This window comes from Lepisosteus platostomus, chromosome 4 (assembly GCF_059453375.1).
Source record: "Lepisosteus platostomus isolate fLepPlt1 chromosome 4, fLepPlt1.hap1, whole genome shotgun sequence".
Taxonomy (NCBI): Eukaryota; Metazoa; Chordata; class Actinopteri; order Semionotiformes; family Lepisosteidae; genus Lepisosteus; species Lepisosteus platostomus.
In genome coordinates this window covers 11,347,714-11,374,410 of record NC_142614.1, presented here as the reverse complement: position 1 = coordinate 11,374,410, position 26,697 = coordinate 11,347,714, and the positions used below count along the sequence as shown (strand labels likewise).

The 26,697-nt window shown below is 41.2% G+C and overlaps 1 protein-coding gene across 3 annotated transcripts in view; it reads left to right on the top strand.

The window, feature by feature from the left end:
• Positions 1-401: 401 nt before the first annotated feature.
• The window catches only part of nlgn2a (neuroligin 2a), a 234,534-nt gene continuing 208,238 nt past the window's right edge, over positions 402-26,697 (top strand). Inside the window, exon 1 of one of the 3 annotated variants that reach the window (XM_088628444.1) lies at positions 402-1,576. The gene's annotated coding sequence lies outside the window, so the exon portion shown is untranslated. The remainder of the gene's footprint in view (positions 1,577-26,697) is intronic. The other 2 variants (XM_088628443.1, XM_088628442.1) reach the window with 2 other exon arrangements.

Here is a 26,697-nt window from a genome sequence, read left to right as displayed (position 1 = left end):
TCTCATTTCAATTTCATACAGTAGGTTGTATTCAACTAGAATGCTGTGTAAAAGCAAGAATTTTGTATTTAACTCTTGATAGGTGCATGCGCGCAAAATACTGAAAATTCCCACCCCTCTTTTTCCTGCTAATATACTGTACAGTTGTTACTGCTGTTAACTTTGTGTAACATTTGTGACGCTTTCCTTCTAGAGCTGTGCTCAAAAGACTTATTTGACAATACTTTTCCTTTTCCTTGTTTGTAAGTTCTTAACTGGAGGTTCAGGATGGATAACAAGAAGTCAAAATCTCGCCCTGCTTTTCCCAATCACAATCACTCCGGAAATGTGCTTTATATATTGAACACAACCCCTCCCATCCCATTAATCTCAAGATACTCTCTTGCGCCCCATCTCTGCCTCCTGCCTCCTGCCTCCTGCCTCGGTTCACGCCTGCTGGTCCTGTGGATAGCTGCCCATTTACCAGGCGGGTTAAGCCAAAACCTACAACAGTGTCCCACCACCAGATAATTCAAAAATTCACAGAGCGTTAAATTCCCGGGTGTTGTTGCTGCTGTGGTTCTTGTTGTTGTCCCCAGTGAAACAGTATTTTAAAGGGAAGCCGAATTCAGCCACCCTCTGACAAAGCTCTTCTGTAACATGTTAGCAGGTGTAGTGTAAAAGGACTCGCACGTGCGCCGGCACCGTGAGAACGGGCTTGTGTACAGCTTTAAGATTCTCTGACGTCACCCCGATGCAGGTTTCTGCGATGAAGTGCTCATGAAAAAGGACTGAATTCTTGTCTGTCTGAGCGGAGGAGATGGGTCTGGTCTGCGTGTGAGGAGAAAAAAAAACAGGGGAGCAGTATCGGGCACCCAGGCGGAGGAGAATGTGACGGCAAATAATCGAGGCAGGGGAGCGCACTCGGGACCGAGGAACCACGGCAGCACAGACTGCGATGCGGAGATTCCTGAGAGATCGAGCGGACAGGCACGGCATCCAGTGAGCAGAGCAGAGCAGAGCAGACCGGCGAGCATCATGATTCATTTCGGTGCTGATGTGCACATCCAGGGAGCAAACAAGCCGGCGAACGGCAAGCGAAGCGAACGGTCGAAGGATCTATAAAAGCAAAACAGCAGCCAGAGAACACAGCGCTACATCACGGTAGCAGACTCCTGTTGAGACTCGCACTCTTTTTTTTTATTCCGATTTTTTTTTTAAATATCAGGGAGGCGGACGATCGCAAGAGGAATATGTATGAGATCTGAAAAAAAAACAACAAAACAAAACAAGGGAGCTCTATATCCACGTAGCTCCCTTTTTCTGTGTGTTCACATCCAATTTTCCCCGGTAGGTTTTAAGGCAATTGCTGATTAAAAAGGGAGACGAGGGGTGTTGTCGGGAAACGGCCGAGAAAGAAGAAGGGGTTGCTTTTTTTGGGGGGGAAGAGAATGAATTGATGCGCTAATGGAGACGCGTTGGTGAAGAATATTCTAACAGGGGATGGTGGTATTCTGAAACCGAGGTGGAAGCGAATGCCTTTTTATCGAAAACACTGGATCCCTGCAGCCCCTAGTGGAGTCCCGGGATTTTCAGGGTAAGCAGATTTTGTATGAATATTTCGGAAATTGAAAACATTTGGATGCTTATTTGACTTTTTTTTTTTTTGCTCGAGTGTTCGTGCGATTGCTCCAGCCGTGAGCAGCAATTCGGGCTTTCCGCTGAAAGGAAGCCGTGTGCTTGATCAAAAACTGTGATTTGTACGTCCGAACTATCCGTCCTAAAACCGTGTGCTTGATGGCTCTGTAGATAGGAAGCGTCGCTGTACAGTGATACGGTGACAGATGCACCCAATTTGGAAGATGTCGTAAGCTTTCGTGGACGCGTTATCTGATCAGTTTAGTGGAACGTCGAGGTGGGCTTGGAGTGGATTTCAAGATCGCTTCCTAACTGCGGAGACATGTTTGTCTTTTCTGTTCCGATTTTGAGTCCGTTTTTGTTATTTTCAGCACCCCGTCTCGTCACCCCTTCGGGCGGTTTTCTCGCGCAGTTTTAAAAATTTAATTTGTCCCCTTCCCATCCGGACCGTTCTTGTTTTCAATATTTAATTGGATTTTAATTGCGGTGGGTGTGGGTGGAAGTGTGTGCGCGCGCTACGGACGGAACTCCCCCTGCCATCGCGGGTGCTGTAATCTCCTGTAATCCTCCGGGTACCTGGAAACGAGAGCAGAGAAGTACAGAAGCCCCGATTGTGCATGCATCCTCAAATATCCACACTTATGCGCAAGCAGTGTTGTACACGACCGTCCTTGGGTGGGTAGCTCAAATGAAAACAGTACGCACAACTGGTGCTGTAGCATGGAGAACACGAGTATTGTATCGCTCTAAACGCACTTTGCAGACTTTGAAAACAGACGTATAATTGAATGAAGAACGGTCAAAGGTAAAAACCTAGGTCTGCAGTGTGATTCAGGAAGCACCGCGTCTAGATTGTCTCGCCGGACTAAAATACAACTGTGAAGCCAGTAGACAGGAGTACCTATTAGAGTTCTTATGTTATGATGTTAGCGCTCTGACACGCCTCCCGCGACGTAATTGGTGTCTTCACTGTAGTGGACAGCTCCCGTCTGGAGCTGTGCTGCGTGCATTTGATAGATCTTTGCGTAGGGTGAAGAGAAACGTTGTTGTTTTGTTTTGGTTTTTTTTGTCTGAATTACAGGTGTTGGGTCGAGACATGGAAGAATTTGGGCATTTGGGGATTTCCAGATTCTGGAATTATTTTATACTGTTCATGAAAAAAGCACATTTCCGTGTGTGCTTCGATGCTTCTTACATTTGCTGATTTTTGTAATAAATAGAAGGACATAACTATACATCTGCAGAAATCTACACAGCATGCCCTGCTAAGGAATATTTTATACCGCTCTATACAGTATATTTGTGTCTGGACTGCTCTGCCTGTGTCGCACCGCAATTCGGTTGTGGTGCCCCCAACTTTTACGCTTAACAAAAAAACATTTCACAGATCAAAGATGAAGCGTAATGGGGAAAATACTATTCTATATTTTTTAATTGACTTCCCTGTACAGTTTTTAAGACACAAAAGGGATCACTCAGTTCTATTCCCCGTAGTGCAATTTATTTAATAGGCTACAATTTTTTACTGAATAGTTCTCTTCATGACAAACGAAAGACTTGTTCCGACAAATGCTTGCTCATTACTCATGAATGTCATTTAGTGCCTTGACGAACCCTAACAGCTGCGCCTAGTATAGATACCATGGGAATCAGGCAGCATTTTGTTTCTACGTGCTTTTTACGTACAAGACTTGGGGATTCCATTAAATCGTATTAGGAGACTATTTCTGGTACTCTTACAAAAACTTCCCGCGGTAAATTTGAACGCAGAACCACCCCCGAGTTTAACGCGCTGTCACTGTGCACTGCCAGGATTTCGCTGGGCTGTACTGCAATCTAACAAGCACTCGCCGACCACAGTCACCTTTTATAGGGTGCTCAGACGACCCAGCATGGCAATTGCCTTAGATGTTAGATCCGTATTTACTCCTGCTCGTTGAACTACCGGCTCTCATCACAGTAAATGAATCTCACCTGTTGGCCGTTAACCGTGAGGAGATATTTACGGGCAAACAGGTGAACCGGTTTCGCGAGAATCATTTTCGAAACCCGCATCAAGAGTCATCCCGAGAAGCATCCTAACCTGAAAGCCTACTCCTGCAATCATCTCTGTGTCTGGACGTCTGTAACGGGGCTTCTCCCAAACTGCGACCTCTTCCCGCCTACTGTCGATCAGCTTCTGGACTTCCTGACAATAGATTCTAGGACATCAAGGAATTGTGTTCTCCCGAAGTTGTTCTTTTTTTTTAAATCCCGTTTTTCTGACTGCGCAAAAGAATAAAATGCCTTAAGAAGATGGTGTTGGTTCACCAGTCAAATGTCATTCTCTTCATGCATCTCATTGGAATCTGCCTATTTTCTACTGTATACTGTCTAATCTATCCGGGGGCAATCTGAAATACGTCCTTGTTTGAATATGAGACTAAAAGGATGACACGTGAGAATCGATTGAATGTTTACCCCCCTGACAACAAAAGGTGTGAAGGTTGGGTTTGAGGCTTTTCCTCAAACCCCATTACATAATTTACTTGGTTAGCAGTTTCGGACTGATTGGACATCCACTCAGGTGACTCGCACTGTTGGAGCCCCCCCTGCTGGACGGAGTGAGCCAAGTCGCCGCTGCAATGGTGAAGATGTGGGGGAGGGAGGAATGTGAAATAGTGAATATTGCAATTGCCATATAGGAATGTGCCTCGAGAGGCGTGGCTTTTCTTGTGGTTAGATATCTTTCTCTTCTAAGCTTCCCCTGCCCCAGAGGGTGACTTGGATCTGACAGGCTATTTGACAGGACATCGGGAATCAATGAAGCAGGAACGGCTGTGCCTCCTGCTCCAGACATTATAAGTAGAACACCATTGGAGTCTGTGTCTGCCCTGTGGTGGACCGGTGCCCTACCTTGCGCCTGTTGCTTGCTGGGATAGGCATCAGCTCCCACTTCTCCCCTGCAACCCTAAATTGAATGAAGTGGCTCGAAAGTGGTTGGTTTGATTGGATAACTTTAGCATTTTTAACAGCACTGCAAATCTCTCAATGTGTGTGTTTCCAATCAGAGGTGGGACACAACTGTTTACCTTTGAGTGGGGGTACTTCACTAATGTCCAGTGGTGTACATTACTACAAAATTAAGTGGATAAAAGTGTCTGCCAAATACAGTACATTCATAATAATAACAATAAAAGATACTTCACATGAAATGTTTGCATTAATTATACAGAAGGCTATTCATCCCATCTTTTTAGTTTAATGGATAGTGGCTAATTGATCCCAAAATCCCATTGCCCTTACTTTGAAGGCTCCCAGAATACTCCAGATGAGTATTCCCAGCAAGCAGAAATTATATGAGACGATCTCCATTTAGGAGCCTGGGGGGATACTGCATGTTGGAGGCATTGATTTTAGTGGTGTTTATTTCAAGTGGAAGGCGATCTAGTTAAGCATCCATACCCCAGTGAGCTGGTATTTAAATGATCCATGTCAAAATTAAAACAAACACCGAACTCAAATTGAGTGAAATAACTGCCTCAGACCCTCAGCACAAAGAACGGAGGTCAGGATGTTGTGTTACACTTGAAGTATTGAAAACAACATTAGACACGGCAGAGGAGCCTATGAATTTTAAAAAACGCAGGAAACCTCACCATATCTGAACAGTGACTTCACAGTGAAGAAAGAACCCTATGCACTAATCATCACTGAACATCTGAGTTTAAGGACCCATGTATCTTATAATATAATGATAATTGATGAAGAGATGCTCCAATCTGTTATATTTTAAAGATGTAATATTAAGGTGCTTTTCTTTTTTAACTACTTCTTCCAGTTCAGGGTCATGGGGGAGATGGAGCTGGAGATCTCAAAAAGCAACAGGCGCAAGGTGGGGTACACCAGTCCATCTCAGGATACACACAGACAAACTCGCACCAGGACCACTTTTCCCAGAATCCAATTCTGTGGGATGAAATCTGCACAAACACAGGGAGGACATACAAACTCCAAACAGATGGTGCCCCAGGTCTGGAATTGAACCTGGGATCTCAGCACTGCTTGGCAGTAATGATAACCACTGTGCCACCAGCCACCACTGGCCCCATCACCCTTATAACTGATGACTTAAAGATTTTTTTTTTGGGGGGGGATTATTTTGTTGATTTTAAAGAAGTAATCCCTAACACAAGTAATCTGTAACTAGAATGGATTACATTTTAAAGTAACTCCCTAGCAGCAGTTAATAGAGAAAGTATTTTGTATTTTTATAGGTATAGATAATAAATGTATTTTGTACAGTGGTAGGAGAGTTATAAAGCTATTATCTTTAAATGATATGTCCAAACATTCGGACCTTGATGGCTGGAATAAGCTGTAGGGGTATTAAGCCATACTTGCATACATTAAGGTTTTGAATGTATCTATAATATATAAGGGCAGCATGGCCACTTTGGGATCTAAGAAGATCAGAATACAGACAATAAGCAAGGTCATGCTTGGACAGTCCTGAAATAGAAGATCTCCAAGGAAACCCAGTAAACGGGATGCTGCTGTAAATGGGATGACCAGTAGGTGGCACTCTTCCATCTGGACCGTAATTTCCAAACCAAAGCCAAAGCATGGTGACAGAGGACACTGATGTTCTAAAATAAATTTCAGCAGCATAACCACCCTGTAACCCGATCTTAATGGACCTTAGCAATTAAGCAAGGCTGCACCTGGTCACTATTGGGACAGAATGGAAGACCATTAAGAAAAGGTAGCTTGTGACAGGGGGCATTGTGCTGTAAGTAGGTGCCACCCTTTGGATGAGACTTTAAACAGAGCTACTAGCATCTTAGAGTAGGTGTTAATCCCGTGTCCTGGCAAAAATCCACACTGGACTTTTCATAGTGTAGTTTACATAAATTTCATCCTTAATTGAATTGGTAAAGTCATTTCTCACTTCTCTATGCAGTCTGCTAGTCTGGTGTATAGCTGGGCTGCTGGTGCATAATAAGTGCCACACATCACCCAGGGGGCTGCACTTCAGGGCTGGATGAAGTGGTTTCTCTCTTATATGTGCAGCACTATGGGATACTTCAGGAGGAAATGTGCTTTATAAAAGCACGCTTTAGTTACTTAGTGTTATTGTTTAATTCCTCTTGTTGTATTGTGTTGAAAGGCCAGGATAGAACTGCATAAAACACATACTGTACTGTGGAGCTGACGAAGTCATGAAATGTGACGAAAAACATCTCCCTGTTCTCGGAGACGGAGGCTGAGATGGAGACCTGCTGTAGATTGTCGGCCTCTAAATAGGCTTTTCAAAAGCCTTTACATACTGTACCAGTTCAGAATGCCAGTTTGAAACATGAAAAAATCTGATACCTGTTCATTTTGCTTCCTGGTGTTGAAGTGGCCGTTTCAAGTGGTCATTTCATTTAATAGTCAAGCCAGTTTTCAAGGTGAAAGGCTAAATCTTTGCTGCTTATCACAACATCTTAACTGTTCCTAAACCCAAGTAAAGTTTATCATGGTAAATAAGCCTTGTATTTGCACTGTTTTGCCAGTTCTACAAAGTGCTTTATTCATTTTTTTATTGTTGATATCCAGCTTGCTTTCTGGGATAGGCTCCGGCTCCCCTGCGACCCTGAAATGGAAGCTGTGCTTATAATCTGGATACATGCATATTAGGCTTTGCCATATTGTCCCTTTCTGTGCTTTGCAGTCCTTTTGGGATGACGCCATTGGTTTGTTTTCTATTGTAAGGTTCTTTACAGTAAAGGCCGTGTTCAGCAAAGAAATAGATGATTCCTCTGCCATCTCTTAATGTGATTCAAGACACCAGTACGATTTGAAAAACTTTACCTTTCAGAACTTAATGTTGTACAGCCCCGTTCTAGCTTGGTCATAAATTAATCATCCAGCTGTTTAAGAACCACAGCCTTTTGTTTGTTGTGTTTTAAAAGCAGGGAGTCACATTCTCAGAGGGGTAAACAAGCTCTTGGTCCAGGCCAGGGATGTGGAGAGACTTGATTGAAATGATCAATAGTGTTTGTTTTGACATGTTGAAAGATTCTCATATCATCAAAAGTGCTGTCGGTTACCTTCTGTCTTTGAGATGCACATTCTATACCCATACTGAATATTGCCGCCATTAAGATAAAGGTAAATTAATAAGTTCAAACTGAAAGTTTGAATAACTTGGAGAGTACACACAGTCTCACAAAATGTTTTTCTCTATACAGTACATTTTCTTCTACTCTAGAGAATCTTAATTTTCCATTTCATGCTGCCCCTGTAAAATAGCTTTAAATTACTGATTTCTTTTAGTAATGTTTTCCAGGTCAGGATCAGAACTGTAGTCTACTTGACACTGTAACAACCTGATTTTGTGCTAAATTTATCTAACACAGAGGAATAAAATGCAAAAACACTAATCAAGCAGATTTGCTGCAGTTACATTTGCAGGGTATATATTGGTATAAAAATGTCTTACTTTTTTCATGAATAAAGAAACACCAGATATCCCAAAATAACCTGTATTTATAGCCAAGGAGATACATTATGGAAACCGTACTGAAATTCTGGGAAGGAAGAATAAATACTATACATGGTAATTGAATGGGGGCCGTGGCTAAATTAGAAAGGAACCAGATTATATGATATAAAATACAATGATTTTGCGCTTTTAATCACACTTCTTAACGATTGACATCGCATAAAGAAAATCCTCATGAACAGCTGATGTCCAGTGTTAAGCAGCAGATTGCAAAGTATGGGAAAGAGATAAAAGGGTAACAGCACACTTTGCTATCCTCAATTCTAGCCAAACTATACATAAGCTCCTCTGTCCCAGTAACAGACTGTCAATCTATGACGTCGAGCTTGATTCAGGCAGTTGTTTTCATTTTCAGATCAGAGTTCGTTATGAGACTTCAGGGGAGTGAGAGGGCTTTGACCAGTATAAATGATGAGATGGGTCATGACTGTTAAATGGAATCCTAACCTGGACCTTCACCTTAACCTTAACTGCTCAGGCATAGATGTGCTGGTAAAGTCGAATGACCCCAAAGAGGAGGAGTATGTTCAGCTGGTTGAAATGTGTTAGATAATTTCAGGAGAAATGTTTGCAGCAAAATACCAATAAAATGTTCTCTGTTGCCCTTTTCAGAAAATTATCATACCAATTGCTTTTATTTTAGAGGTGATACAAGGGTATGCTTGTGCATGATGTTACTAGTGATAGTCTGCTTTACTATGAGAAGATACCGTGCTGTATGTACCACTTCCTCTATTTATTACAGTTTGTGATGCCACAGTTTTCTGTAAACAAAATAAATGATATTTGCTATTAAATGCAACTTTGCTAACATATCGAGTACATATCAGATCTCTAAGCTGTCAGTGAAAATCTAAGGAAAAAATGAACTCCTAAAGAATAACAGCATTTCTGTATTTTGCTGTTATATGTGCTGTGTGTTTGTTTTTTTCACTATAAGTATGAGAGATGTGCCTTTGATATTACAGTTTCACCCATTGTAGCTATGACTTAGGGGCATTTACCTTGCTTCATGAACTCAAGTCATGATCAGCAATTGCAATTACAGTGTCTACATCCCATTAGTGTGTCTGTCCTGAGGGGCTGTTTTCTTCTAGATTTGAGGGTCATTGTTGAAACTGAAAAGTGCATTGATTCAGCACTTATTCAGGTTGTATGCTACTGGTATTTTTCTCAATGTAATGAGTAACATTCCTTTGGGTAAATTCATGTGCTCAGTATATTTTCAGCATCTGACATGGGTGTGTTCCCTTCACTGTTGGCGAACCCTGTACCCTTGAAATTGTGGGTGATGTATCTTTGGATCCTGATTTTCAACACATTCCAGAAATGGCTTTTGGTCAACATCAAGCTTATTGCAGGAAAAGGAAACAATCTTTGACCCATTTATCAAAAATTTTCCTCGTCTTACTTTTAGTCTGTGTGACTTTTCTTTTGCTGATACAGTATGTGTTGAGAACATGTACTGTATGGGGTTCTGAGAAGAAGCTAATAAAAACTTTAACGTCATCTGTGTGTTACAAATGAATTAGTTAGTTTTCAGTTTTCCTGGTCTAAACTAGAATTAAAGAAAGTTTGAAAAGCTGAAGAGGTCTTTCAGAGCATTTACAGTAACTCATTTTAATGACAGTAGGTTGGTTTTTAACTAGACAGTCATTAAATGATCTTAGAGAGTCTGCTTTAACAATATGGTCAGTTTGCTTTAAAAAACAACTCTTGAATGGAACTGTGACTTACCCTGGAGGAGAGATACTGTACACACAAGATTGCTGATAGGCATGTCTGGGTAAAACAGACATACTGTACCAAACAGCCACAAAGTAAAGAGAAAATGATTTAATATACAGTTTGAGAAGAAGTTAACCAAGACCATAACATAAAAGCCTAGGCTGTTCTGAAAGCTACTAATTAGACTTTGTCAAAAGTCTTTCACTATCAGTAGCTGGGCAGCTTCCTTCTTAGACTTCTCCAAAACATTTCTTAAAGTTGAATGCTTTAAGTCTCAATAGCCTCATTTACCTCAGTATTTTCCATTTCGTATTTATTTAATACATAAATAGACATAAATATATAGTTTATGATTTTTAAAACTGCATGTTAAAACTTTAGAAAAGTTATTTTCTGCTTCTACCTTGTTTGCTAATCTTTCTAATTTGGTATCTTCTGCAAACAGCTCTAATTTACTAACTATACAGTACTTATACAATTTAAGTAGAAGTGGTCCTAGTACAGATCCCTGTGATACTCCATTAATTATATCACCCCCATACAGGGTTGGATACTCAAATTGGGATGTACTGTAGTACAGCACACTAGTAAGACCGCATTTAGAATATTGCATACAATTTGGTCACCATCGTATAGAAACTATTTTGTGCAAACTATTCTTATGTTCTTATCTTTTAAGTGTTTAGTCCAGTTCATACTAGTTTTGTCAGTCAGTATTCAGCTACCTTTGAAATGATGTGGTTTACAATTTCAAACTTTTAAGAGCTAAGAAATGAAACAATTTAATTAAGTCAATACTAGAATGATTAAAGGTGAATTATTTGGAGACACTGAGGTCTCCAGGTCCGGGGATTGTGAAGCCCTGGTTTGATCAAATTAAGAACTAGTTCAGATTTGAGAAGAGGCCAGAATTTCTACATTACATTCTGACGTATTGACCAACAAAGAGAAACAGTGAGCATGGCTCCCGTTGGCATGGGCATGAGGGTTGAAGACTGTTTTGCAGGATAATATACAGAGTTCTACTGCTTCTTCCTGCTTCCTTTTTGGCACACTGCAGTAAGCTGAATGACTAGTCTCCTCCGTCTCCTAGCAACAGCAGCAAATGGTTCTGCAAGAGGTCAGAATGTGCTGACAGAATGTCATAAACTGCACTAGAATATTAAACTTGAAGTCATCAGGAAAAAAAGCCATTTCTTAAAATAATTTTGTCATTAACAACCTCCAGCTTAATCTTCTTAAATCCCTCTGTATTGCTGTATTTTAACCATGAATTAGAATTAGAAATGCCAGTTTATTCAAAGCATGCAGTGCTACACAGCAAGGAATATTTTAATGTGATTGGCACACCTGGGAATGAGAGATGTGTATCTCTTCTTATTTCATGAGACATCTTTCCTCCATGTGCACCTTCCATAATTCTGTGTTTTTCACACAGCTCCTGAAGTGAAAAATGCCTCGATTTCCTCTACCTCTCAGGTTATTAGAGGAAAAATGCCTGGGGAGGAACTTGTGCTGCTGCAAGGACATCTCACCTGGGGGTTTGGACACAAAATCACAGGCCAGCTGCAAGCACGATACCAGAAACGACACTGTCCCAGCCAGTGTTTAATTTGTAAATTACGAGGTGCCAAAGCTCACTGTGACACTTCTGTTGCATTTTTTCAAAATTAATTCAGTATCTGAAGAAGCAGACACCACGAGTGCTGAATCATGTCAGCCACAAGCACAGCCTGCGCTGCATGTGTTTAACAGGAGCAGGGCATTTTTTAATGGGGAAGTAGGGTTCTTTTCCACTATTCAGTGCCAGTCAATACATCCCCTTAGTGTGGGAAATTTAAGATTCAAATGCAACTCCTCCTAGTTTTGCACTTTGGCAGCATGGAAGGGCAGTGGAGAGCATTGTAGCCTCTCACGTCTGGGGCCCTGGGTTCAATTCTGGATCTGGAGTACTTTCTCTGTGGAGTTTGCATGTTCTCGGCACTTTCCTCCGGGTGCTCCAGCATCCTTCCACAGTCCAAAGGCATGCTGGTAGGTTAATTGGCTTCTGGGAAAATTGGCCCTGGTGTGAGAGTTTGTGTATGTGGCTGCCTTGCAATGGTCTGCCATTCTGTCCAGGGTGTACCCCGCCTTATGCCCGTTGCTTGCTGGGATAGACTCTGGCTCTCCCACAACCCTGAATTTGAAGAAGCAGTTAGGAAATGGATGGATAGGATTTACCACACAAGCTAAAGTTTTTTTCCCACTTTAATAAGGCCTCCAACATTCCTGCAGTCCTGAGGGGGCTATCCAGGTTGCTTATTTGTCAAGCCTTCATCCTTCACTAATAGGATCTACTCTAGGTTGTCACTGATACGACAAAGAACTTCTTTAGAGTCACCCATTCATTGAAGTACCCCTTACAGTTTAAGTGTGTTGTTCTTTTGTTGGCTATTATAAGAGATCAGTGTTTATGTCCAGGAAGAGTATCCGAATGCACATGTTGTGATGCTTTATTAGCAAAAAAATACTCATTGAGACACCGTCATTTAGCTCAACAATGACTCAAACACAACACACGCATACTTGCCCTATCTTGACTATTAATCACAGTCTTGTGTGCAGTGTTTTATTTGTAAGTCATGATGTACTGTACTAGAGCTCAATGTGAATGAGAGGGAAACAAAGGAATTTTAAAGTTGAACATTTACCTTTTAAGCCACCACTGTCGATAACATGCTAACAGGGTAGCTTAACCATTGTTTCATCAGTAATTTTAAATACCATGATAATAAGCTACAAGACCTTCTCTATTTTTAGAACGTTTCCACTATGATGGTCCTGTTGTTTTGAAACGGTAGGTTAAGAATCTTTTTGGGTCCTATCTTTTAAATATAAAGCTGGTTCAAAAAGGTGATTCTTAGCCACAGAGCTGCAATCTGAAAATGCAAGGTGTGGTGCTTTAAATTGTATAAATTGGGAATTAATTAGACACTTTGGAAGAATTGCCTCTGTTGGTTTGTCACATATCACACTGATAAACAACGCTATTGACACTAATTTGATCAATGTTATCAAAAAAAATATTTAAAAGACACCTACAGTATAACAACAAATTTTGGTATTTAGCAGTTGATAGAGCAGCTACCACGTTTGTGACAAGGAGGATGGTCACAATATTTGGCTGCCATCTTGGATTCGTTAAAAAAGCACTTGAGCAATTTGCCAACTGAAACTGTGCAGCTGGGCAAGGCAAAAGTTGATATGCATTAAGACAGTGTTGCCGTCTGTTATGATTGTTTTAGGCACTCAGAAAACATCAAAATCATGTGTTTTTGGAGAGTTTACTGTTTATTGAGGGCAGAGGGTCATGATTATAATGGAGCTTATGTGGAAATCCATTTGTGTTCTCAAAAATGTCCTAATTTGTGACCTTTTACTTCTCTTTTAAGGTCCTGCAGAAACCTGTTTCTTTTTTTTACTAATTCTTAACTAATCGTCATCGCTGTAGTTTAGTCTTCCGGCAAACAGAGCTCTAAAGTCAATTTTTAACCTTTTATCCTTTTGCAGTGTCATAACTAATAGCAATTAAATCTTCACTTTAAGCTTTTAACTACATTAACATGCACACAACTATAATAATAAGAAAAGTTAAAAATATAAAGTCAAGCCACCAAGGAAATGCAAGTTCATTTTGTTAACACAACATACATTTACTGGATAAAGATCACCACTGATCATAACTTAACCATGTGTGGATAAAAGTACATACTGTATAGCTATTAACACTTAATTACATGTCCACTTTATTCAGTGAGTATCAGAGCAGCAATAAATAAACTGATCACTGGGAATATGAATCCATGTACTGTATGCTGGTGTTTGCTTTATTTTGGTGTGTCATTGATAACGTAATACTAAGGAACTGACCAAGAAAGTTGGTTTCAAAACCTGATTTCTTATTGATTTGATTGATTTAATTGTGTCATGTCATTTACCAATCCGCTTCATACCATACCGATTGATGCCATTATTTATTCATTTTATGCTCCCATTGAATTCCTCTCACACGCTCCCATGTTTCAGCTGCTGTATATCCACATCCAAGCTGCACTCTTCTCTGGGGCTGAAAATCCTGCCGTGAGAAATGCTTTCTTTGTAATTGATCTGTGTTGAAGGTGGCAGGCGGACTCCCCAGGAAGGCACCGCTTTTTTTTTACGAGAGAAAGTGTTTTTGATGGACAGAGAGAAGTACAATGAAATGATTTTATTTGTCTTCATAAGCACATAAATGCATCACTGGTTTCGTTTTTGCGATAAAAACGACAACGCAGTGTCACATAGCCCAGCAGGAAGAATGGCGGAATTAAAAGGGTAGTGGCGAGAAAAGCTAAAGGAAGGGAAGCACACTGTGCCTCTGCTGCGACGGTGCTGCACTGCACATTTACTGTCGAGTTTTATTGTAGGAGTCATGGGCTCTGAAACGACTGCAGTAAATCAGCCAGAATCTCGCCCTGTATTGGAATCAAAGAGAGATGGATTTCCAAACCCTGATCATTCCCTTTGGCAACGAGTTCAGCTCCTTTAAACTGCTGTGTTTGGTGGGATGTCCATGTCTATTTTCATAAAGCGTGGGTGAAAACGAATGGAATTGAAACTCTATTCTACAGCCGAATACCAGTCGCACCCATCAAGCTAAACAGTCAATGATTCAAGAGGCATAGAGTACAGCCTTTCTGTTCTCTCTTGCGTCCCTCAGCTGTTCTTTAAATGGTACTTTCCAAATATTTGTAAACATTTTCAGGCCATGTTTTTTCAACTTTTGCAACAAACGTGACTGGTTTTGGTTCATTTTAATCCATCCGTTTTTTAACCACTTCATCCAATTTAGGGCTGTGGGGGAGCTGGAACCTATCCCAGCAAGCAATGGGTGCAAGGCAGGGTACACCCTGGATAGGACGCCAGTGTCCATCGCAGGACACGCACGGACAGAATCCCTGACACCAGGGCCAGTTTTCCCAAAAGCCCATTAACCTACCAGTATGTGTTTGGACTGTGGAAAGAAACCAGAGCACCAAGAGAAAACCCACAGAAATATGGGGATACCATACAGACAGCACCCCAGGTCCAGAATTGAACCCAGGTACCCAGCGCTGTGAAGCAGCAATGCTCACCACTGCACCAACATGCCACTCAAGTTAATTTTTAAATAATATTAATGTAACCATATTATTAACTAACTTGTCACTTTACAAAGTGACTTACTGTACTGTACTCTTGTATTCATGTGAATATCCAGCTTTGTGTCTATATAAAATCATGTGGTTGATCTGTTTGGTTACTGTTTATACAGTTTATACAGATCTGTTCTGTATAAACTATAAATAATTGTATATGGCATTTTATGAAAAAATGCTTGTAACACTTTTGAGGTCTACTGGCAGGATGAAGAAACCTCAATTTAGTTCTGGCACACTTAGACACAGGAGCTTGTTATAGAGAATGGAACAATGTTTATATCTAAGCAGTAGGTGCTAGTTATATTGCACGTGTTGAAGTAATACTATAATTTGCAGTTCCATAATATTTGAAAAATTTTGAGGCTGCTGGATGCCATAAGACAATTCAGAAAAAATCACAGGGAAAATGGTCATTTACCTCTTTTTAGTGAACAGGTTTTTTAGGTTGTTGAACTTGCATACACAGTACATTAAGAATAATGTTGAATTACCCTGGCCCCTTTGATGAATGGTTTTGCCAGTTTCCTTTTCTGACATGTTGGCAAGTTGCTGACAGCACATAATAAGCGCTGAGTACTAGTGGCAAACAGGCCAGAGTTATAGAAGCACTGATTGAAAAAAAAATCTCAGTGACTGATGCCATTTGTTTGGAGCAGTAATGAGAATGAGTTGCAGTGAGAAGTGACGCTGTTTTAGCACCTGTTTTCTGTCGGTGATTAAGTTGAAAAGGTACATTCCTTGATGTACAGAGGTTGATGTATAGCCTGCTGCTCAGACATGTAACATTACAACACTCAAGCCGTGTGGAATCTAATTTACTGTGAAGAAGTATGGTGTAATGTGCACAACACACAGCTGATTGACTCCATATCGACTTCTGTGTAGTTCATACCACTTAAAAAGCATCTTCCTATGACTGCAAGCAAACTTCCGCAGGGCTGGAATAGTGTTGCAAGTGAAACAGAGTGGTACAGTGATGTAGCTGTCATGGATGTTGCTGCGAAAATGAATGTCTTGAATCTCTGTTACACAAGGCATCGGCAGGGAGGAACTACGGTAGAATAGGGAGTGTGGCACCAGGAATGTACAGTTTCTGTTGAAAGTGTAGGAAGCATCGCTTTGCTCCTGATGTGGAGTTGAAAAGAGCAACAGCTCGGTGGAGATACATTCACACAGGAATCGCACGCTGTTCCGTTTTTTCTCTTTAGATCTTGCAGGCACATACAGTACAGCAGAAGTGTGAAACTAAAATAATCAAACCGTGCTGGAAGGAAGTCACAACAAGTTACCAGCACAGTCTAAGCTTTTCAGTCTGTCTCTTCTTCTGCCACAACCTCTTAGTCCTTTATATCTTCTATGTTGCTTTTTTTCCTGCTCAGCTTTCCAGATCTCTCTTCCTGCTTGCTTGTGGCTTGTGACATCCTTCCAGCTCATACCAGCCTGTCCCACACATGTCAGGGAGCTGGTGACAAGCAGAGGGGGCATTATTAAAGGTGGCAGTAGAAACTGAGGAAGAGGGGGCTTTAATAAAGGGGCAGTAGAAACTTGGCAAGAGGGGGCAGTATTAAAGGTGGCAGTAGAAACTGAGGAAGAGGGGACATTATTAAAGGGGGCAGTAGAAACTGAGGAAGAGGGGGCTTTAATAAAGGGGCATTATTAAAGGGGGCAGTAGAAACAGAGGAAGAGGGGGCTTTTATAAAGGGGCATTAGAAAGTAGGGCAGAAGGGGAATTATTAAAGGGGCTGTAGAAAGTAGGGCAGAAGGGGCATTATTAAAGGGGGCAGTAGAAACTGGACAAGCTCTACAGTAGGAAGCACTGTCAAAATGGGTTGTTATGACGAGGATGACATGAAGTAGTGGGTCAGTCAAATTTAAAGTGATGATACCCTGACTGACTAAGTCCGTCAAGCCTTGATAGCACTTAACTTGTGTATGTCATTTCTTGGGGAATCCCAAACGTCATCTGTCAGGATTCATCGTCATCAAAACTGAAAACTAGAAGAAAAAATTAAGAGATGGTGACAAAAGAATGGAATATTTTAACTCCAAACTGACTGTTTGAAGGCACAACATTTTGAGAAAGCCTTACTCAGTTGCTGCTTAAAAAAAAAAGATTAGTTTATAGCAAATATCATTATCCATGCCTGTCCCTGAAATAAATAATCTCCTGCTGTTTTGACAGAAGGCTATGAACTGAATACCTGCATGGGCGTGAGGCTGCTATGGGCGTCATCTGTCTATCTGGTTTTGTCTAATTTATTGGCAAAGACCACATTATCTGACAGTGCTTCAATAACCTTGAGAAAAAGACCAATAGCAAGGAATTTTTTTATTTAACCCTACTGCTCATCACTAGTGTGTTGCATTACCTTTTGGTATTTTTGGTGGCCTGTTTCCCCTAACCCTCTGTGGGCTGGATCTCCTCTGGGATCATAGCTTTCTCATTGCTCCCCTTCCAGGAAAGACTGGATGCACTCTTTCCTTCTCTATATCTTGCCTTCTCTATATAGCTCTTGCTCTGTCTTCTTGAAGTGGAGTCCCACAGGCTTGTTAGCTACTCTAGATCAATCCGTCACTAGCCTGAATCCCCACTCTGTCTCCTTCCTGGCTGGAGTCCAAACACAGACTGAATCTCTGCCTTCCTGGTTGGGCTTATATGTCGCCTAATAACACTAAAAAAATTGCTGGCAGAGACCAGAATACACAAAGAGCCTCTGCTGTCAGCAATTTTCCCTCCTGTTGAATTATAGTTACCCCAGGTGCTCAAACTCACTCAGGCCCCATAAGTCTAATTGTGCTGCTCTTTTCAATTACCAAGTAGCCATCTTGGCTCAAGGCCACCCCACTGGGTCTGGAGTTTGAGCCGAGATGGTGACTTCCCGAAGTCACCTCTCACTACATCACTAATGGCCATGGCAGTAGCTGTGTTGGAGCTCTTCTGATTGTTACAGGAATTTAGGATTTCCCTCTGCTCAGTATGCAAATTTTGTAGAAGACAATTTGCCCTAGAGGCCAAGCACAGAATCAGTAGCCGCAGAGCTATTGGATGGCCAGGATGCCTTAATATGAGAATCGAGGCAGAAATAACGAGTTTTAGTCTGACATTGCCTGATTTTATTCTTGTATTGCAGAGCAAATGCTTGCCGGGAAAGGAGACATTCTTGAAGATGAATTAATCCATGAAGTCAATTAGAGAGGAGCTGTTCACTGTTAATTTTCTAGGCAGTGCGAGGTCACATTTCCTGGGGCAGTGGACAACTACTGTACAGTATATAGTCTATTTTTAGCGATCTGCATCTCCAGACTCAAGTAAGTACTTAAAATCTGTTCTTGTGCAAAGCCTATACAAAGAATGAGTCTGTGCAAACAACAAACGATTGCAGTGTGTTCCGTTTTAGAAGTACAGATTTTATTTTTCTAATAATTAGATCGGCTTTTTTTAAGTAACAGTGATTGGCCCTCGTTGACTTTACAATGCATGACAGAGAGTGTCAGACAGTTCATGGCCTGTAATGATGAGGGAAATTTTCAAATTTAGCATTTTCGGGATTGAGTGTCCTGGTGAAATTACTGTACTTTGCAGACAGAAGATGGAAATTGAAATTGCTTTGCTTTCCTTTGCAGTCATTTGACATGATGGGGCTATATTTTCTGGGAAATGTCTGTCTCACAGAACGGGATTGTCTCACATCTGAGTGAGCAACTTGCCCTATCTAATTTTCTGGAAGAGTTACTCTAAGAGGGTGAAAAAGGGTAGACATTACCACCATGGTGTCACAAGAGAGACAACAAAAATAACTTATTTATGGCTGTTTTCCACTACTTCACCTAAGAACATAAGAGGTTACAAATGACAGGAAGCCTTTCAGCCCATATTGCCTGGTATTTAGACGCTCATGTAAATGACTCCAGTTGCAACAAGACAGCACAGTAACAAGGGAATTAACCATCCATAAACAATTATTACATTAATCCGTGTTAACAGCTTATTGACTGCCGATTAATAAGTGCACAGCGTTAGATATGTACAACCATTTAACCCTGAAATCCCTGTCGCTATTTACTGAGCATCAGAAGAAATTTATCACTGTACAGTATTTATGCATGTACGGTATGGTTTTAGAACAATAATGTACACCGATAGATGGCACAGTGGTGTTGTGTTTTTAGTATTGCTCTCTCACAGGGCTGGGGCCCTGGGTTCAATTCCTGGGGTGCTGTCTGTGTGGAGTTTGTATGTTCTCCCCAGGTGCCCTGGTTTCCTGCCACAGTCCAAAAACACTCAAGTCCACATATATTAGTATACTGTACACTGCTTTTGGATAGTGAGTAAATGTGTTTGGTGTCACTTTGATTAACATTCATGACAGACCGTAAGGCTTTCAAGAGACTTGAGTGTTGGATAAGCACTAAATTTCGTCATTGGTGGGACAGTTGAGTGTGAAACAAAGTGTGAGTCAGGAAAGAAAAAAAGAAAGGTGCCAGTACACCTCACTTCTAAAGAGAACGGTGCCCTTGTGAAAACAGTGTGTTGAAGCAGTGCTTCAGCCGTGGAGACAAGCCCTCTCAAGCAGTGACTCAACCTTTTCCTGTTGACCACCATGATAAAGTGGAGCAAATGTGGTGCAGAAATGCCATATAATACGTATATTGTTATCAGCTATTTTAACAGATACTGACAAAACTATGTAACCAGAAAACACATTTAAGAGCTGTGCAACATATTAAACCTCTTAAGGAAATTCTATTTGGATTCCATTACTGTAATGGAATGTAATTTATTAAACATTAATACACTGTGCACTGACAGCACTTACTACATTTCATTGGAAACTATTATTGTTTTTGTGATATCATTGTATAAAGGGCTGTCGGGTTCAAAAAGCTTTTGTGCTGTACCTGGGACAGGCGTGGGTGCCATGGTAACCTTCCTCCCACCACTCACTGCCCCAGACTCCAAAATCATCCAGGCCTTCATCTCAAAGCCACTCTCCAGATGCAAAAACTGAACTGACAAAAGACCACTCATGGCAAGAGCTGCTCTGTTATGGGGCGACTCTGTTATACTTTTACAGAGCCCAGCATGAGTTTCCACCTCGTTGTTTCCTTCCAGGAACCATGGAGGCGCAGTGGTTATCAGTGCAGCCTCGCAGCACAGGGGTCCTGGGTTCAATTCTGGACCGGGCTGCTACTGTATCTGCTTGGAGTTAGCATGTTCTCCCTGTTTTCACACTGGTTTACTCCCACAGTCCAAAGATATACTGGTAGGTTAATTGGCTTCTGGGAAAATTGGCCCTGGTGTGAGTGTGTGTTTGTGTCTGTGTGTCTGTCCTGCAGTGTACCAGCATCTCATCCAGGGTGTACCCTGCCTTGTGCCCGTTGCTTGCTGGGATAGGCTCCAGCTTCCCTGTGTCCCTGAATTGGATACAGTGGTTAGATGATGGATGGAGGTTCCTGTGAGTCATGTGATGGTTAATTGAGTGAAATCTGTCCACATCTTGTCTTTTCAAACAATAATGACAAAGTGAGACAAGCAGAAGTGAGGAAATCATCATGAAAACATGATCATAGTGTGAATTGCTTTGAAGAGTATTTTGAAATTGTACAGGCTGATTGCAAAGCAAAAGTTTATTATTCATGAAAAGCAGACTAAGGAATAAGGAATAAGACACAGCAAAGAGCAGTGAAATAGGAGAGGGTAGATTTGAAATCGGTGAAAATTGATGACTGTAGTTTAGCTTGAAGGACACAGGACAGGACAAATTTGTCCCAATGTGAGTAAACCAAAAGCAAAAAAAAAACAGGATTCACAAATTATCCACAAAACATTAGGAAAATATAAAGGAAAACATACTGTAGTGCTTTATAAAATGATTAAAAAAAACAGAATCATCCAGTTATAGAAATGGAGTGCATTGAATTGCTAACAGAGGAGAAAAGGAAGATGGGCCAAGAGAGAAATAGGATAAAAGGAATGTGGCAATTGAGTCTAAAATAAATAACAGAAAGTACTTTCAGTACGACTTCAGGAAAAGAACCATCAAGGATAAAGTAAAAAATGTATCCAGGACAAAAAAAAGGAAGCAGCAAACTATACCCCTAGCAACAGAAGACCAGTGCATTGTATTTCTGTGTTTTGGGTACTAAAAGCACTCAAGATCAATAAATCCCCAGGGCATGGTGGTATCTTACCAATTGTACTGAAAGTAACAAGTGTTATTATTTAGAAGCTCTTGACACAGTCACTCAAGATGGTTAGTACTCTGGAAAATTGTTAATGTAATTCCAATCCATGAAAAGAGTGAGAACACTGAATCAAATAATTATAGACTGGTACAACAATAATATACACAAAAACAATTATATAATACTAGAACTAAACTAGAAGATCACCTATATGGAAATAATATAGGAAATAGTAAACATGGATTTAAAAAAGGAAGGTCTTAAGAGTGCCTTGAACAAGCAACATCAGTAAAGTATATACATTTACACGGGGCATAAGTTATTTAGGTTTTCAGAAGGTTTTTTTGATAAAATTCTCAGAATTGCAGGTGATAGACATTCACGGGAAAGTGTTTGGATTCAGAATTAGTTACTAAATAGAAAACTGATTGTACAAATAAGGTGTGAAGACTCATTTTGGAGTGTTTTATTTAGTGGAGTACCACAGGGATCTGTACTAGAACCACTGCTCTTAATTTATAGCAATCATCTAGTCAAGTGTGCAGATGATACCAAATGAAGAGGATTACCAATTATTGCAGAAGTGAAATTCAAAATTATTTCAATGAAACTCAAGACTAGATCTGGCGGACGACATTTCATGTAGACAAGTAGAGGATTTTGCCTGCAGGTTGAAAAAGCATAAACCATTAATACAAAATGGGAAACCGAGTTTGAAGACATAACTTTTGAAAAAGACTTAAGTATGAACCAAAGACAGGAAACTCTTCTATAAAGGGTAGTGGGACAATGGAGTAAAATACCCATCTTAATGAAGCCAGTACCCTGCAGGATTTAGCAGGATTAGATCCTTGAATTGCTAACTACCAAACAAGACAGTTGGTCAGAATGGCATCCTCTCATTAATAACTTTAATATGGTTACATGTTTTTATCTCAGAAGCTGAGAAATACTGGTCCTGGGTTGAGAGATCATGGAAATCTAAGCTGCTGCTGTAAGTGATGTTGGTTGCCAGTAAGTGGTGATATTCCCTCTGGGCCAGAAGAGGTCATCTGCTTGTATAAGTGTGGCTACGAAGTCATATACTATACATATGTAGTTCAGGTAGCTGCGTCAGCGTGCGTAGGCTGCAATGGTGTTAGAAGAAGAACACCTGAAGAAGGCTCCATGGCCGAAACGTTGTGTTTTCTTTCTTCTCTTTTCAGCATGGAATAAACCTATTACTTGTTACTATACATATGGGTCTCCTATAGAGAATGTGAAGTACTTGCGATTTCTGTATAACTGAAGAAATCGTATAGCAGGAACTGTACCCAGAGGGATCAGGTCCTGTTTTCAAACAGGACTAGGAATGCACTCAGTCCTAACTTATATAGACTGTCCATCCATCCATTTTCTAACTGCTTTCTCCAATACAGGGCAGTGGGGAAGCCTATCCCAGCAAGCAGTGGGCACGAGGCAGAGTACACCCTGGATGGGATGCCAGTCCATCACAGGGTGTACACAGACACAGACACAAGGCACAGACACACTCTCACCAATTTCTCCCCAAAAGCCAGTTAACCTACCAGCTTGTATTTGGTCTGTAGGATGAATCCTGAGCGCTCGGAAGAAACCCCAGTGAACACAGGAAGAACATACAAACTCCACACAGATAGCACCCCAGATCCAGAATTGAACCCGCACCACCAAGCCTTCCTACAGTATATGGATCATACAGTTCAATATATAAATAAATCTATCATATTAAACATGAGTATTTTATTCTGCTTTATTTTCTGTTTCTTAATGAAAGTTTACAGTATATCACACTGGTGAAACCGTTTTCTGATATGAAATGTTGACCTTTTAACTTTGGGTTCATCAGCCGTATACGGTAAATGGCCATTGTCACTTGAAATTATCCAAGTTTTCTTATTAGCTGTAGCAGATGTGTTCGTTGCTTAATTCATCTTTATAATTGTTTCACTGGAGTAAATAGACTTGAATTACAAAATTATAAACATACTGTAAATGCATTAAAAAAAGGTTTACTGTATACAAATCTGTCCAGGTTAAATTGTGTATTTTGTTAGTTAAAATAAATGGACTTGTTTAGTTTATTGGTGAAGGATATAATCTTAAACTGATACAGTGTCTATGCTGTCTGTGGGCTGGGTGTTTCATCAGTGAAAGATACAGACAGACCCAGGTGAACTCAATGATAGATTTCGTTTTTAAGAGCCAGAAATTCAAGAACGTGACGATTTCTTAGGTAAGCTTATGTCCTACATTAACGCTACATTATAGCATGGTTTAAATTTTGGCACAGCCAGAATTTGGAGACTTGTGATTCTCTAGATAAGATCTTGAAACTCGGCCCAGACGAGTGGTCCACCACGTGACCCAACTGAGCTGGGCGCTGAAGCAAAATGTGTGTTCTTTCTGTGCGAGAACACCACCAGAGCTACATCAGGTTTGTCAGAGGATTTACAGGATTTACATTTGACATGCAGCGCTGGGGGCCTGGGTTCAATTCCAGACCCAGGGTGCTGTCTGTGTGGAGTTTGTATGTGCTCCCTATGTTCACATGGGTCTCCTCTGGGTTCTCTGGTTTCCTCCCACAGTTCAGAGACAGACTGGTAGCTTAAAACTGGCCCTGGTGTGAGTGTGTCTTGCTGCTTGCTGGGATAGGCTCTGGCTCCCATGAACGGTTAGAAAATGGCTGGATGGACTTACTGTACAGCCATTCTGTACCAAGCCAAGGCTCCTCAGGCTCCTCATCCTAAATGAGAGCTCTCATCCTTCTGCTGAAATTGAGTGTTGCCAGGAAAACCTCATACACAGTGGCAACTAAGTGACACTCGAAGTGCAGCGCAGCTCATACAGTAGGTGATTATCTCAGGGTTCACGGTTTCATAGTAACTAAATTGAGATCTATTGGTTTGCAAGGATGTACTGCAAGACTAACCCTTGTCTGCATTTGGATGGTGCCTAATGGCGAGAGAATTCTGCATTTGTTCAGCAGCTCTTGTGCAGAGATTGCAGGAGTGACAGCGCTTCGCTCTTGGCGACACACAGTCCCTGGAGCATACTCCCATACCTGTAACTGACTTATTGCTGTTAGTCTTCCAATACTCCCGGACTTGAGATAAACGATCTTGTCTGTTAATAAGCTGGGTGTAGCTTTTAGGGTGATGTGTGCTGTTTACGTTCTGTTTGAATGTGCTCCCCCTCTGCGGGACCTGTCTGGTGGGAGAGGAAAAAAACAGGAGAGGAAAAAAAAGTTGTCTGTAGCAGTTCTTCCAAATTTTACTAATGCACAGGGACATTAATGGGAATACTACTGCAAGAGATTCAGAGATAGCCTAAGAGTTAAAACTTATGAAAGGTCTGCAAGTCACATATTTAAATCAGAATATCCATGAAGATAATGGAAGGAGTCTGTGGAATAATGAGACTATGCTGAATATTTTCATCTACTGTATGTTCTTGTCAGCACAAGCCATTGCTGTTTAACCAATGTTACACAAAATTAGTTTCCAGTCTCCTGTTGTTTTTTTTTACTATTACAGTACGTCCCCCTATGGTTTAAAAGTAACTGATCATTATGTTTGTTTTTATACTTCCCAGTTTAGATTGAATCTTTACTAAGCACGAATCGGGCGTCGCCATGGTGACTCTACCAGTGTGGGGTCAATGAAGAACAGCATGAACGCTCCCACCACTATCTGGCTGGGATCTCTTTCGGTAACACGGTGCTGCAATGGGACTACACGCCATCGTAATACTTCACCAGCGCGCCGCGATATAATAACACACATAATCCTTTACAGCCATTTACTGTACAACCAAATGACATTAAAGGCCCGCGATTATCTGTTACTGTTCATAACGCGACGTGCTTTCAGCTCAGAAGATAATAGCTTTCGACAGAATATACTCCTTTCAAACGTTACGCATCCTTCTCTGGGACCGCGTGACTAGAAGGCCCCGTTTACTTTAAAACCCGTCAGTTTCTGGACTACCCCAACTCTATAATATATACAGTAACTACAGGTGCCACTGATTTCTCTGCCCTCCCAGTGCGAAAGGTGCATTCGTTAAAACTCCTGCGGTCTCTGGAGTGGCAACGCACCGCCTCCGGTGGTCTGAGCCGATCTCATCACTCTAGCCGCCTCTGCTTCGTCACACAAGTGAAGCGTAACCTCTTTTTATCCGATCTAAAAAAAACAACAACAAAGATAACTCGGCCAAGGTCTGTGTGCTTTAAGTTGATAAATTAAAGGCAAGGTCAAATCTTCCCAATAGCCTAAGCAAAAGCAAGAAATATAATGAGACATGGAATATAGTTTTACAAGCATTGCACACAATAGAAATCCTATGAGCTGCAATGACAAATCGCCTCCTACTTCTTAGAGGGGGCAAAGAGCAGAACTTAGAATGCTTTCCATAATGTATGGGTTTGAAGATACTGTATGAGTCTTTAGTTTCCTAATTTGTGAAGTTTCATTACAGTAGAGGGTTTTTTAAATACCCTTTAAACTGAAATGAATGTGTCATGGACCGTAAGTGCTACAGTACCATGTAGCCAAATTGAATAATATTAATTACTAATGCAATAAAAATAATAGTGAGCCAAACTGAGTATGAATTCTCCATTGTAAGTGTAATACGTTTTGGCTTCGCCCATTCAGTAAAGGGACAGTCGTCTGTTATAATAATAATAATAATAATAATAATGAATGATTGCTTACCCTTATAAAGTGTTTTGTTCTGGACACTCCACTCCAAGCACTTTACAGGTAATGGGGACTCCCCTCCACCACCACCAATGTGCAGCCCCACCTGGATGATGCAACAGCAGCCATAGTGCACCAGTATACTAAACACACATCAGCTCTCAGTGGGGAGGAGAACAGAGTGATGAAGCCAGTTCATAGATGGGGATTATTAGGAGGCCATGATTGGTAAGGGCCAACGGTAGATTTGGTCAGGATGCGGGGGTTACACCCCTACTCTTTTCAAGAAACGCCCTGGGATTTTTGAAGGCCACAGAGAGTCAGGACCTCGGTTTTAAGTCTCATCCGAACAATGACGCCCTTTTACAGTATAGTGTCCCCGTCACTATAGTGGGGCATTAGGACCCACATGGACCGCAGGGTGAGCGCCCCCTGCTGGCCCCACTTACACATCTTCCAGCAGCAACCTTAAGTTTTTCCCAGGAGGTCTCCCATCCAGGTACTGACCAGGCTCACACCTGCTTAGCTTCAGTGGAGTAATAATAGTTCCAGGGTAATAATAGCTACCAGCTGGCTGCTATATAGTCTGTTCCAATTCAGAGAGAGGAGTGACCGAGGGGCAGCTGCACAGGTAGAGATGGGGACATGAGATAAGACTTTGCATGAGATCAATATAAATATTGTGAAAGTCAGTGCT